This window comes from Mus caroli, unplaced genomic scaffold (assembly GCF_978045245.1).
Source record: "Mus caroli unplaced genomic scaffold, Mus_caroli_1 scaffold_10, whole genome shotgun sequence".
NCBI lineage: Eukaryota > Metazoa > Chordata > Mammalia > Rodentia > Muridae > Mus > Mus caroli.
Window position 1 is genome coordinate 106,952,223 of NW_028227265.1, and position 12,691 is coordinate 106,964,913.

Consider the following 12,691-nt stretch of genomic DNA (forward strand, 5'->3'; position numbering starts at 1 on the left):
CTAGAACATGATTGAGTTAGTATGGGTGAGCTCCAGGAGTGTAAGGACTTAGCTTTTGTTTCCACATTGTGGACAGTGAGTAAGCTGCATTCCACAGATGACTTTTTAAATCCTTGTGTGAGTAAGTATCTCTCCATCGTGTCTCAGGTCCTGGGCAAGCCGTCCTTCTTTCCTTTAACAGTTTGTCTCCTTTGGTGCCTACACTTTTAGTACTTTATCTTTACTTAAAACCCCCAAAATTCCTTAGGGAATTGAGGCGTTACTCGGAATTTCACATAATTCTAAATATCAAGACAGTGCATACACAGTATGCCACATCTGCCATCTGCCTTCTAGGACAGGTCATGAAAACTACATACTGAAAAATAGCGTCAGTCATGTCTAGCTTCATCTGTTAAATACGGCATGTTGGAATATGTACCTGACAAGTCTCTCTACCGGCAGCCTGCCTTCCACCCCGAACAAGACCTCAGGCTGGGGGATGTTCAGCCTCTCTCTTTTATAATTGATCCTCACCTCTGAAGTCCTAATACTTTGTGATCTCTGGTCAGCATCATATATACTTCTGGGTGTTGTTCCCTAGTTTTGAGAATAGTTTAGTAAATGGGAGAACTACAGAAAGTTCTTTAGTCTGCTTCTTAGTTCCCCAAGTTTATTTCTGTGTCAGATTTGACTCCAGAACAGTGTTTGTGGCTTGATGTAGTGATTCCGTGCTTTTGGGAAAGAAGAATGGCATCTTCCTGTCTTCTAAAGTTGAAAGGAGCAATAGCTTTTGCTCAGGAATTGAGGGCTGATCACAGTACCTATTCGTGGTACTGAAGCATTCCTTCTTGTACACTCCTCCAAGCAGTAGCAATTGGCAGGAAGGGATTCAGGCCAAATACAGCCGCCACCACCACTGGGGAAGGGATGGGAAACTGAGGCCATAGGGCACTACTGACTGCTTAGTCTGGAGTGTTGACGCAGCTCAGTGCATGCCAGTGTGCACTAGAGTGAGTCTCTGCCTCTATCAGTGGAGTCAGACAGCTGCTGCCTTGCTCAGGGCACCACCTCCAGTTGGGCTGGACTGCAGCACAGCTGGGCCTCATGCCTCCTATCTCTCCTAACCAGACATGGCCACTCAGTTCCAAGACAATCTGCCTTAAGGATAAATGCAGACAAATGCTAGAGATCAGCTTGGATAGACCCTTGGGGAAAAAAACAGAGGATCCTTAGGTTTGAGGGGACAAAACAGTGGTAAAGTGATTGCCTTGTAAGGATAACAACCTGAGTTGGATCCCCAGAATCTATACGATTTTTTTTTTTTTTTTTTTAGAAAGCTGGGGCAGGGCATGAAAACAATCCCTGGAGCTCCAGGGTTTAGCTGAGAGACCCCATCTCAATATCTAAGGTGAAGAGCTATGGAGAAAGACACCAGAATCAACCTTGGGCCTCAGCATACCCAAGTACCCACATGCATAGTGCCCTGTGTACATCATACTCATACATCCCTCCCCAGCCAAAACAGCTGGCTCCCTGAACAGCCAGTCAACCTCTGAGCCCTGTAAAAGATCCTGTCCCAAATTAAAGGTAAATGGCACCTGAGAAATAACACCAGAGGTTGTCCTTTGACCTCTGTATGTATATCACATATGCAGACACATGAAGAAAATGAAAGATGAATTTCCTGCTTCTTTCACGTTTGACTCCTAAATTTTAAATAAGCACATAAGCATGTTTGTGTGTACATCATGGAAGTAGAAGCAGAGGTGTTGGGGAACAAAGAGCAGGCAAACAGGCATGTGACTGTGACACATGTAATACAGAGCATCCTTACGAAAGCCAGTGCCATATGCAATGAGAAAAGGGGAGCAGAATGGTAGGAAAAAACAAAAATTACTAATACAGTTGCACAGTGCACACCTTTAACCACAGTACTGGGGCAGGAGAGCCAGCCTGGGCTGCAGAGGAAGACCCACATCCCCCACAAAATTAGAGTTAAATTTATTATCAGTTATATTTCCCGTTACTTCCTATATAAGGATCTGTGTAATAATTTCCTGAACTTAGAACAAGTAAAGGATTATTTAAAATTTATAATTTATTTTACCAGGCAAATACATCCTATGGATTTCTCCTTTGGCCTCAGGGGCCCAAACTTTAAAGTGTTCACTGTGTCAGCCCACTTCCTCCTAACAGGGCCCTGCATTTTTCCTTAAATCATTTCTGACCCTTTTTTTTTTTAATGTCTTTTATTCTTTTGTTTTGTGGTGTTAGATAGCGAACCTGAGGCCCCAAGCATGCTAACTCATACCCCAGCCCACTTTTTTTTATATCTATGTTTTGCTTTAATTAAAGCACACATTTCAGAAGAGAATTAAATAAACAAATAATACAGTAGGTTGGGTGAACTTTGCTACTCGAAGTTCTTACTTTTGAAAACAGTAATAAGCAATTTATGCTAGGCATTCTGTTTTACGCCTTTAATTCCAGTACTCTGGAGGCAGAGGCAGGTAGATGGATCTCTGAGTTCAGGGTCAGTCTGGTCTACATAGCAAGTTCCAGGCTAACCAAGGTTCCATAGTGAGGCTTGTCTTTAAAACAACAACAAAACACAAAAGAATATTTATAGGCTATTCCATGAAATATAAATGTGTGGAGGAATAAGATGGCTTAGCAGGTAAGGGATAAGGGTGGCACTTGCTTCTCCCACCTGACAACAGCTCTGTCCTTGGATGGAGCCCATGTAAAGGTGGAAGGAGAGAACCCCTTTGACAGGATTGTCCTCGGCCTGCACAGGTTATGCACTCAACATTCAGAAACAACAAATTTAAACAATAAAAGTTTTACATGAGATGGAGTTTTCAAAAGTGAAAACCCAAATACTTAAAATGCTTAAATGTGATTCAGAATGGAAAGCCATGTAGAGATGTGATCAGGAACACAGGGCTATGCTCCAGTGACAAACTAAGGGAGACAGAAAGCCTATTTGGTTTTTTGGTTTGGTTTGGTTTGGCCCTTTCTGGGTAGTACATCTTCCTCTTGCATATGGGGCAGGACCACTCTGGAAAAGGGGTCTTCAGAAAATGAAGTGACCTTTCTAAATTGTATGCCTTGCTTTAAAAAAAATATGATTTCAAATTTCTATGTCCCACCTTGAGAGAAGTTACAATTTCTGTGAGGGCTTCAGGAGTGAAAGGCAAGAGACGGGCAGCTGGTCCTGGAGACTGCTTCCAAAACCTGCCAGCCTTTTAGTTCAAAGTTCTCAGCATATATTAAGTACTGTATTAAGAGATATCAGTTTCCAAACCAAGATATGAACATTCAGAAAAGTTCCTTGGTTGAAAGCTTGGAATCTCCTAGAGAAAACCAACAACCCCAGTAAGGAATAGTATGTTTTTACAAAGGTGAAAGGATCCTGTCAATATAAGGACCCAGGAAGGATTCCAGGATGATAAGAACCACAGACGTGTCCCCAACAAGGTGCGTTAGTCCAAAGTTGAAATACTGGAGCAGTGGTCAGGCAAGAAGGGAAGAGTGGATGGTTGGGAAGCCACAGCGTCCAGGAGGAGACAACTCCAAGGAGCTGGGCTTGGTAAACCATGCATGAGATTGGTGTGTGGAGAGGCAGTTTCTGTCTTCTAAAGGAGACTTAAGGAGACGTAAGCCTTTAAAGAGTGATTTACCCAGTTGTAGAGTCCAGAATCTGTACTAACAGTTGGGAACTCTGAAAGGCTTTAAAAAAGATCTGATGGAATGAAACTTAAATTACAAAGTATCTCTAGTGACCATGGAGAATAGAGGCCAGACTTGTGTTTGAGCACTTGGGCCTGCTTTGGTGCTGGGTTAAATAATCCTGTAACCTTTGGGTTTGAGGCATAGCTGGGAGAGGTAGACGGTGAGCCGAACACTGTGAAGCTGAACACTGCTCAGGAAGGTGAGCCGAACACTGTGGAACCGAACACTGGCTCCAGTCTAGAGTTCTCTGCTTCCTAACCCAACAAGATGTCACAAACTCCACTGTAGGCCCCAACTACCACAGAGCACACACCATGCTTTCCCTACCATGATGACCTGTACCCACTGGGATTCTTGTCGCTTTAGTCCTGCCCTTCTCCTCTGTTGTTTCCTGATCTCCTTACAGGTACAGCTTCCTAAGGGCAGAGAACAGCTTTGGCTGTTTCACTTAGCCCCTCCAGTTAGTAATTCCTGCATTACTAAACTGCATAGTCAGTTCCTAATTCCTGCAGTTCTTCTGGTTGGTTGTACAAGGTGGCTACACTGTCTCATCAAGATTGACTTTGGATTTATTACTCTTCTGCTAGGATTGTAGGTGTGTGTCATCCTATCAGCTCCGGCTTCCACTCTTTTTTTTTTTTTTTTTTTTTTTTTGGTTGTTTTGAGACAGGGTTTCTCTGTATAGCCCTGGCTCTCCTGGAACTCACTTTTTAGGCTGGCCTCAAACTCAGAAATCCGCCTGCCTCTGCCTCCCAAATGCTGGGATCAAAGGTGTGCACCACCACGCCCAGCCCCGGCTTCCCCTCTTAAGGTCCCAGTGACTGCCTCACTTTGTCTCATATGCCCATAGAATCATGCCTGTAATTAAAATCAAACAAACCAGAGTGGACATCGGCTATGTTAGCAAAGTGAAAATGGAGAGACTAAGAGAAACGGCCACACAGCCTGAGGACTACTGCTTGCAGATTTTAACAAGGCTGAAGCCAATGGGAATGGATGGCACTGTCACTCCCTACAAGGCTGGAGCTAATGGGAATGGACAGCACTGTCACTCCCTATGGGAATGGGTGGCACTGTCACTCCCTCACAGCTTTAGTGGGACTGTATTTCTCTGCACATCCCTCCTTACAGGAACCAGGTACCTTTAACTCCCAAGCAGTTCTGCTGCCCATGAGCAACTTGGGAGCCTTATGGGAAATAATCCTTTGCCTACTTCCTACATCATTGGTCATCATTGCTAGGCCCTGTCACTCTCGCTGGGCTTCACTAAGTGACTGCCGCTGTGGAGCACAGCAAATTGGTAACTCCTAACAATCTAACTTCATCTTCCATTATAAAAATGATATTTATCCAAATGCACTGACAAGCACATAAAATGTAACCGCTTTTCATTTTTTTCCCCCTTTCTCATTTTTTTTCTTCCTAATCGACTGTCTTCCTCAAGATCTAACAAGTTGAGTACAAAGATAGACTCTTGGATCTCTTTTTCAGCTACATGGAAGTTCATTACTTAAACAACTATAGTTTAATTGACCGGTCATGGGCTGGTGAGATGGCTCAGTGGGTAAGAGCACCCGACTGTTCTTCCGAAGGTCCAGAGTTCAAATCCCAGCAACCACATGGTGGCTCACAACCACCGGAAATGAGATGACGCCCTCTTCTGGTGTGTCTGAAGACAGCTACAGTGTACTTACATATAATAAATAAATAAATCTTAAAAAAAAAGTTTAAAAAAAAAATTGACCGGTCATTTGGGATTCGTCCCAGGCATTTGCTACAATAATCGCTGCTCCATTGAGTGCCCTATACATTTGCCATTTCATCCCCAAATAAGAATAACTGTAGACTGAATATATATTGTACATAATCTTTGTCAGTCATGTGCACTGTAAATACACTTATCATCTTTTTTTTTTTTTTGTCACACAGAAGTAGTCAATTAAATGGAACCAGTTTTCTTTCATTACTTTTTTTTTTTTTCTTTGAGGGGGGTGAGGCAAAGTCCATATGTAGCTCGGGCTACCTGGAACTCTTGATCATCCTCCCCCAGTGCTGGGCTCACACTGCCTGCAGCCAGGATACTCTCTCTTCTTGCAGTTAGTACACATTTGCAGATAGAAGAGCTTTAGCACTCCCACTGCCAAGTAATGTAGCCAAGCTTGCAACCTAGTAGTAGGTCCAACTCAGAAAATCAGTTACCCTTTCCATGATTCCACTGTTTGCCAAAGGCAGCGGGGAGAGAGAAGGCCTGGTATTGAGCTAGCAATGCCTACCCGGCTGGCTGCTTCCAGCAGAGTTAAGTAATATGATTGATGTGGTAGATCTTTTCCAGTGCTAAGTGGTTGAAATGTTATTCCAACTCAAGGTCTCTGTGGGTGAAAGGTCTTTGAATCTTTGAAACATTTGCATTTGTTCAGGCACGTGTATATTTATGTGCCTAGCTAGTTTTATGGAAATATTTTAAACTGTTACTGTGATTGGTAATAATCTTGTGAGTAAGAAACACTGATTTTGAATGGTTTACAAGTAGAAAGGTCTGTTGAGGCTCACAGTTGCAGTTTTCAGTCTATACTCCACAGGATCCATTGCTTTGGTCTGTAGTGAAGCAGACCAGCATGGTAAGGAATGGGAATGACAACAAGACTGCTTAGCCTGTGGTGACAGGAAAGGGGTGGGCATTGACGTCCATCAGGATCCTCTTCCTAAAGCTTCCAGCACTCCATGATAGTCTAACAAGCTGGCATTTTTTTTTCTGACTTGATTTCTTTTTTATACAATCCATTTTGATCTTGTTCCTTCCCCTCCCCCAACTCCTCCCAGATTCCTCCATTCCCCCCCCCACTCAACTATGTGATCTTTTTCTCTCAAAAGAAAAGAAGACCCACAAAACCACAAAAGCAAAAGACCAATAAAATGCCCAAACCAGAAAGTTAAACAAACAAACAAGCCAACAGCAACAAAAAACTAAAATCTAAAACAAAGTGTTTATCTTGTGCTAGCCTATACTCCTGGCCACTGGGCCTGCCCTGAAGTGTGGTTAATCTACCTAGTGAGACTCCATTGGAGAAAACTGATTTTCTTTATACCAACGGAGGACTGTTTGCAAATAGCTTCTTGGTTGAGGTAAAGCTTCCTATCCAGTGCTCCGTGGGATTTTTGTCCAATGGTGTATTCACTGTCATGGTCTCTATGACTTCCTGTGGATTATCAGTCCTGCTGTGTCTGAAACACCCTCTGTGGAGTCATCTATTACCTTGGGCCCTTCAGTCTTCTGCCTCCTCTTCTACATAGCTCCCTGAGCCTTGAGGGGAGGGACTGGATGAAGACATTACACTCATTACTGAGTGCTCAGTCTCTCACTGCATATTGTCTAGTTGTGGGTCTCTGATAGTTCCCACCTACTGAAACCATCAGCTTCTCTGATGTGGGCTGATGAAGGCATTGATCTAGGAGTATAATAGTATGTCATTAGGAGTCAAGTCATGGGCCTAGAGGAAATCCTAACACTAAATTCTGTAACTGGGACGTGGCCACTGTGTTTTAATAAGAAGTTCTTGGGAGACACTTAAAATCCAGCCTTAAAAAGCAGTTAAGGTATGTAGGATAAAAACAAAATCCCATTGAACTGGAGAAATAGTTTGGTGATTCAAAACATTTACTCTTCTTTCAGAAGAGCAGGGTTTGGTTCCCAGCACCCACATAGGGTGGCTTATAGCCACCTATAATTCCAACTCTAGGGATACCTGACACCTCTGGCCTCCTTGGACACCATCACTTATATGCACTTGCCCAATCACATAGTTAAAAGGACTTAAAAGTAAATCCTGTTTAAAAACCCACGAACCCTGGCATTATGAATTTTGGACAGTGTGCAACCTATTCATACAGCCTACAGTGTTGACAGTAATCGTAGGGTGTGCTGACGAGAGGCTTTGCTTGGTTGGTATCGGTGAACAGAAACCTCATGCAACAGCATCAACATCTGTGACCAACTCCTACCCCTTGCTCCTGCAGACTGAAACGTGACAGAGAGGGAAGATTAACAGGACGTGGGAAAGGAAAGGATTTTATCCTCCAGGAGTCGAGTTAAAGTCTGGCCATCTGAGAGACAAGAATTCCAAGGCAATTAAAATTTGCTCTGAAGGTTGCCTCCATACAGAGATATAAAGCGATTTTAAACTAGCATATTCCTGACTCAAAGAGACAGCAAGTTTCTCCTTTGGGAAGATTCTAGAAATGGCATCCTTCACATTTAAGAGCAACTTTGAAATGGAGGAATCAGAAGACATAAAACTTAAGACTCTTATAGAGAGTCCACAGAACCTATCTCATTCACAGGCCCATGTGCTCATGTTTAAACTTTCTTTTCCCCTTTTCTTCCCATAAGGACTTGGGGAAAGTATCTTCCTGCCTCAAGATATATGCATCTTAAACATTTCTCCATACACAGTCGACACAATCTTCCGTGGTGGTTTGATGCATTTTTTTAAAAGTGTGATTTGTCAGCATTTTAGGATACAGGCACAAGAGGCTCAGCTCTCCACCACTTCCCCCAGGTAAGGCATATCTCCCTCAACTAAGGCCACACGGGGCTTTGAAGCTGAAAAGCACTTCAGGACTAGCCAGTTTATGAAGCAGAGGTGGAGATTTGATTACATAGTTGCTTTCTGTTGCTGTGCTACAATATCACTGTATAGTTACTTCCTGTCACTGTGATACAACATCGTTACATCGTTACTAAGTAGTTTCTGTTGCTGTGATACAATATCACTGTATAGTTACTTTCTGCCAATGATATAACATCATTATATACTTGTTTTCTGTTGCTGTGCTACATGACTGTGCACTTACTTTCTGTTGCTGTGATAAAACATTACTGTCAAAGCAGCTTATAGAAGAGTTTATTGTGGCTTGGCTTCCAGGGGGATGAGAGTCCATCATGGTGGGGAGGCGTGGCTGAGGAGCAAGAATCTGAGATCATGTCTTCATTTTTTGAAAGTTTTTTTTTTTTTAATGTGTATAGTCATTTTGCCTGCATGTATGTATATGTGTTGTGTGCCCAGGTAAGTCAGAACTGGAGTTTCTGGTGCTTGTGAGCCACACCATGTGGATGCTGGGAATTGAACTTAGGTCCTCTGCAAGAGCACCCAGTACTCTTAACCACAGAGCCAGCTCCCCAGCTCCCTAAGAGATGACATCTTCAACCACATACACCAAACAGAGTTAACTGGAAGTGGAATAAGACTATAAACTCTCAAAGCCTGACCCCAGTGATACACTTCCTCCAGCAAGGCTCAACCTCCAAATGGTTCCATAACCTTCTCAAACAAGCATTCAAACACATAAGCTTAGAAGGTCATTCTCCCACATCTTTATTTAATATTTGTGTGTTGTGTTAATATGTTTGTGTTTATGTGTGTACAGTTATCCATATGCCACCTCATGTGTATAGAGGTCAAAGAACAACTCTGGTGTCTACCCTTACCTTCTAGCTGGTTTAAGACAGGATCTCATCACCACTTCATACACTTGGCCCACGAGCTTCCAGAGACTCTCGATTACAGACTGCATTCTGTGGGTCAAAACTCCAGCCTTTGTGCTTGCACGGCAGGTGATCTTCCCACTAAACCATCACTCCAGTCCATATTAAAGATGTTTTCATATAGGCTTAAGTTCAAGGGTTAGGAGGGAAAACCCTCAGAAGGAAGATGCATGGAAAAGCATGGCTGTGAGCCCCTCAGAGAGCTCAAATACAGTGTTCATATACAGGATTTGTGGTGGGGTTGAGGTTATCATCACAGCGGGGTTCCCACTCTTCCAGAGTTCCCAGTACCTTCAACCATCTAACACTCCAGCCAGGAGAACCTGTCCTTCTGGCCTCTTCATGCAATTGCACAATGTACACACACACACACACTAATAAATCCTGAAAAGAACTCCTACACAATGAACAGCATTTGCTGTGAAGGCTGTTGACATGAAATTATTTTGTTCATATATAGTATTTTTAGGTTAGTGGCCACACTTAAGGTCTGAATGTATGTTACTTTAGGTAGGTAGAGCCTCTTTCCTGTTCCCCAAAATTGCCTGAATTTTTTTTATACCTTTTAACTTTGATCATAGTAAAGATATCCTACATTCCTGAATGTTATCGATTATAAGCCTGCCATCTTGTATATGTCTGCACATGTGGAAACCAGAAAGGCCAACTTCTGGAATCTTCCCAAAGCACTTTGCACAGTTTTCCAGACAGGATCTCTCATTGAACCTCGTGTCAATGTTTTGTCTAGGCTGACGGGTCAGTGAGCCTCTCACCCCAAGACCTACCTGTCCTTGTTCCTCTAGTACACTTGCCTTTTACATAGGCGCTGGGGATTCGAACTCAGATCCTCACACTTAGTGAGCACTTTAGCCACTCAGCCATTTATTTCTCCAGCTCTGGAAAGGATATTTAAAAAGATGTTGCTCACTAGTCAGCTTTGAACTTCACACTTACATCTTACTTCTAGGCACTCTCTAGAGTACATTTTGAAGGTTTTTATTTACTTATTTTAATTTTACTTAAAAATTGTTTATTGGCATTTTGCCCACATGTGTGTCTGTGGAGGCCAGAAAGGGCTATTGGATCCCCTGGAACTGGAGTTAGTTATAAGCTATCACATGAGTGCTGAGAATGGAGCTGGTGTCCTCTGAAAGAGCAGTCAGAACTGTCCATTGTTGAGCCATCTCTCTAGTTCCACCTGTATCTTTTATATTTCTAAGTAATTATTTTCTCACTATATAACCCTGGCTAGCCTAGAACTTACTATTCAAACCAGGCTGGCCTCAAACTTATAGAAATTGACTGCCTCTGTTTTCTAAGTGCTAGATTAAAGGTGTTTGCTACCATGCCTGCCCTGTGTTAGTTTTAAAAATGTTGTTATTACATTTATCCACTGATGTGTTGGCGTGTTTGCATACATGCGCATTCATGAGCATGCTTTTGCCCCAGTCCACCTGCTGAGGTTAAAGGATAACTTGTAAGAGTGGATCCCTGGAATTAATTCAGGTCATCAGGTTTGACAACAGTGCCTTTCCACCACTGACTCATTCACTAGTTCTTCAGGGGTTGTTTTAAGACAGAGTGTCACAGGGTTAGTCCAAACAGACCTGGACTTACTGTATAGCTAAAGGTGACATTGAACTTCTGATCCTCTTGCCCTTACATCTGTGGAGTGTTTCAATGAGTGTTTGTTAGCTACCACGTTAGTTAACAATGGTTTATTTAAAGAAACCATGACTTTAAAAAAATATTTTCCTGTAGTCATTCCTCAGCAGGTAAGCATTGTAAGTAAGCATCAAATTAGCATATTCAGGGGTTGCACTGTATTAGAATTCTTGATTTTAAAAACTGCTTCAGTTAATCTGCTCACAAAAATCTGTTAAATCAATTTTGGCTTGGGATTAGGGCAGAATCTCTAATAATTTCTGAAATTTTCATAAACTTACTAATGCTGTTTTGTACAAGGTATTTGTGAAAAAGTGTTCTCAGCATTGACAATTATAAAATTTAAAACATTGGGAAACTTTATGTTTTATATCCTTTGGTATCAAATATTTAGCTGATTTCTTTATATTAAGAGTGGCAGCCGAGCAGTGGTGGCACATGCCTTTAATCCCAGCACTTGGGAGGCAGAGGCAGGTAGATTTCTGAGTTCAAGACCAGCCTGGTCTACAGAGTGAGTTCCAGGACAGCCAGGGCTACACAGAGAAACCCTGTCTCGAAAAAACCAAAAATAAAACAAAAAATTAAAAAAAAAAAAAAGAGTGGCAAACACATCCATCTCATTAATACGCAAATTTGCTTTAATAGTTAATATGGGAAAGCTACAAATACATAGCAAAAATGCTTTTAAATAAATTTATTATCATTACATATGTCTTGTATTCCTATGTTATAGTTACATACCTGGAGTTGTGTAAAAGTTTGTGAAGAAATCAAATGGAAGTTTAAGTCCTGAATTAGGGGAAAGGTTAGGTACTCTTGGAAGTATACAAAAGCAATAAACTCGGAGGCTGGGAATGTGGCTCAGCTGGTCGAGTGCTTCTTTTAGCATGCACGAGGCCCTGAGTTCCAGCCCCAGCACTTTATAAAACTTGGGACGGTAGTTTATTCCAGCACTTCAGGAGGTGGACGCAGTCGGTGCAGAAACTGAAGGTCATTGGGCAACTCGCAGTTTTTGAGGCAAGTCTGTATTACAAGACGATCTGTCTCAAAAGGGGGTGGGGTGGGCAAAAGAGGCGTGTCCCCCACCCCTTTTTTCTCTTTCTTCCACTATAAAGGACCCACGTCAGCAAAACAAGCCTGTCTTTGAAGCTTCCAGTCTGAGGAGAGATTAGTTAGAACTGTGGCTGGGTTGGAAAACTGGAGTTGGCCAACCAGCCACTTACGTTAAGAGAAGCTCCGGGATGCCCGGGAGTGCTGGGTTGGCAGCTAACGTTTCGTGGCCAGCCGGAACCGAATCTCACACAAACTCCCACAAAGACTCAGTAAATGAACCTCGCCATGCCGGGTTCTCCCTCTCCCCGGGAACGATGCCTGTTCTGGACACAGCTCAGAAAGGCCCCGGTTGGCCTTCGGAAAGCGACCTCGGCTCACGCCGGCGAGCATCAGTGGGAGGAGCGAGCTTCGCCGGAGCCCCGCCCACCCCGGTCCTCCGGGAACACCGCGCAAGCGCGGTTGGGCGGGACGCGGGGGCGGGGATTGAGGGGAGTGGGGTCCACGTCCAGCGGCGTAGACAAAGACGGGTGGCGTACGCACGCTCTTACGTAGGCCTGGGCCGGCGGCGGGCAGGGCAGGGCGGGAGCGGCAGTCACCGAGGACTGGAGCCGAGCCTCACGGCCGGTGAGTTGGATGGACCTGGTCCTGCCGGACGCCCCTGGCCCCGGGCGGGGCGTGGGGCGTGGGGTCGGCAGCCGCGGGCCGGGGTCCCTC

General features: G+C 43.6%; 1 protein-coding gene across 1 annotated transcript in view; it reads left to right on the forward strand.

Annotated features, from left to right (window-relative positions):
* The first annotated feature begins 12,480 nt into the window (after nt 1-12,480).
* Nucleotides 12,481-12,691, forward strand: part of Gpat4 (glycerol-3-phosphate acyltransferase 4) — a 34,215-nt gene continuing 34,004 nt past the window's right edge. Inside the window, exon 1 of the mRNA XM_085844066.1 lies at nt 12,481-12,601. The gene's annotated coding sequence lies outside the window, so the exon portion shown is untranslated. The remainder of the gene's footprint in view (nt 12,602-12,691) is intronic.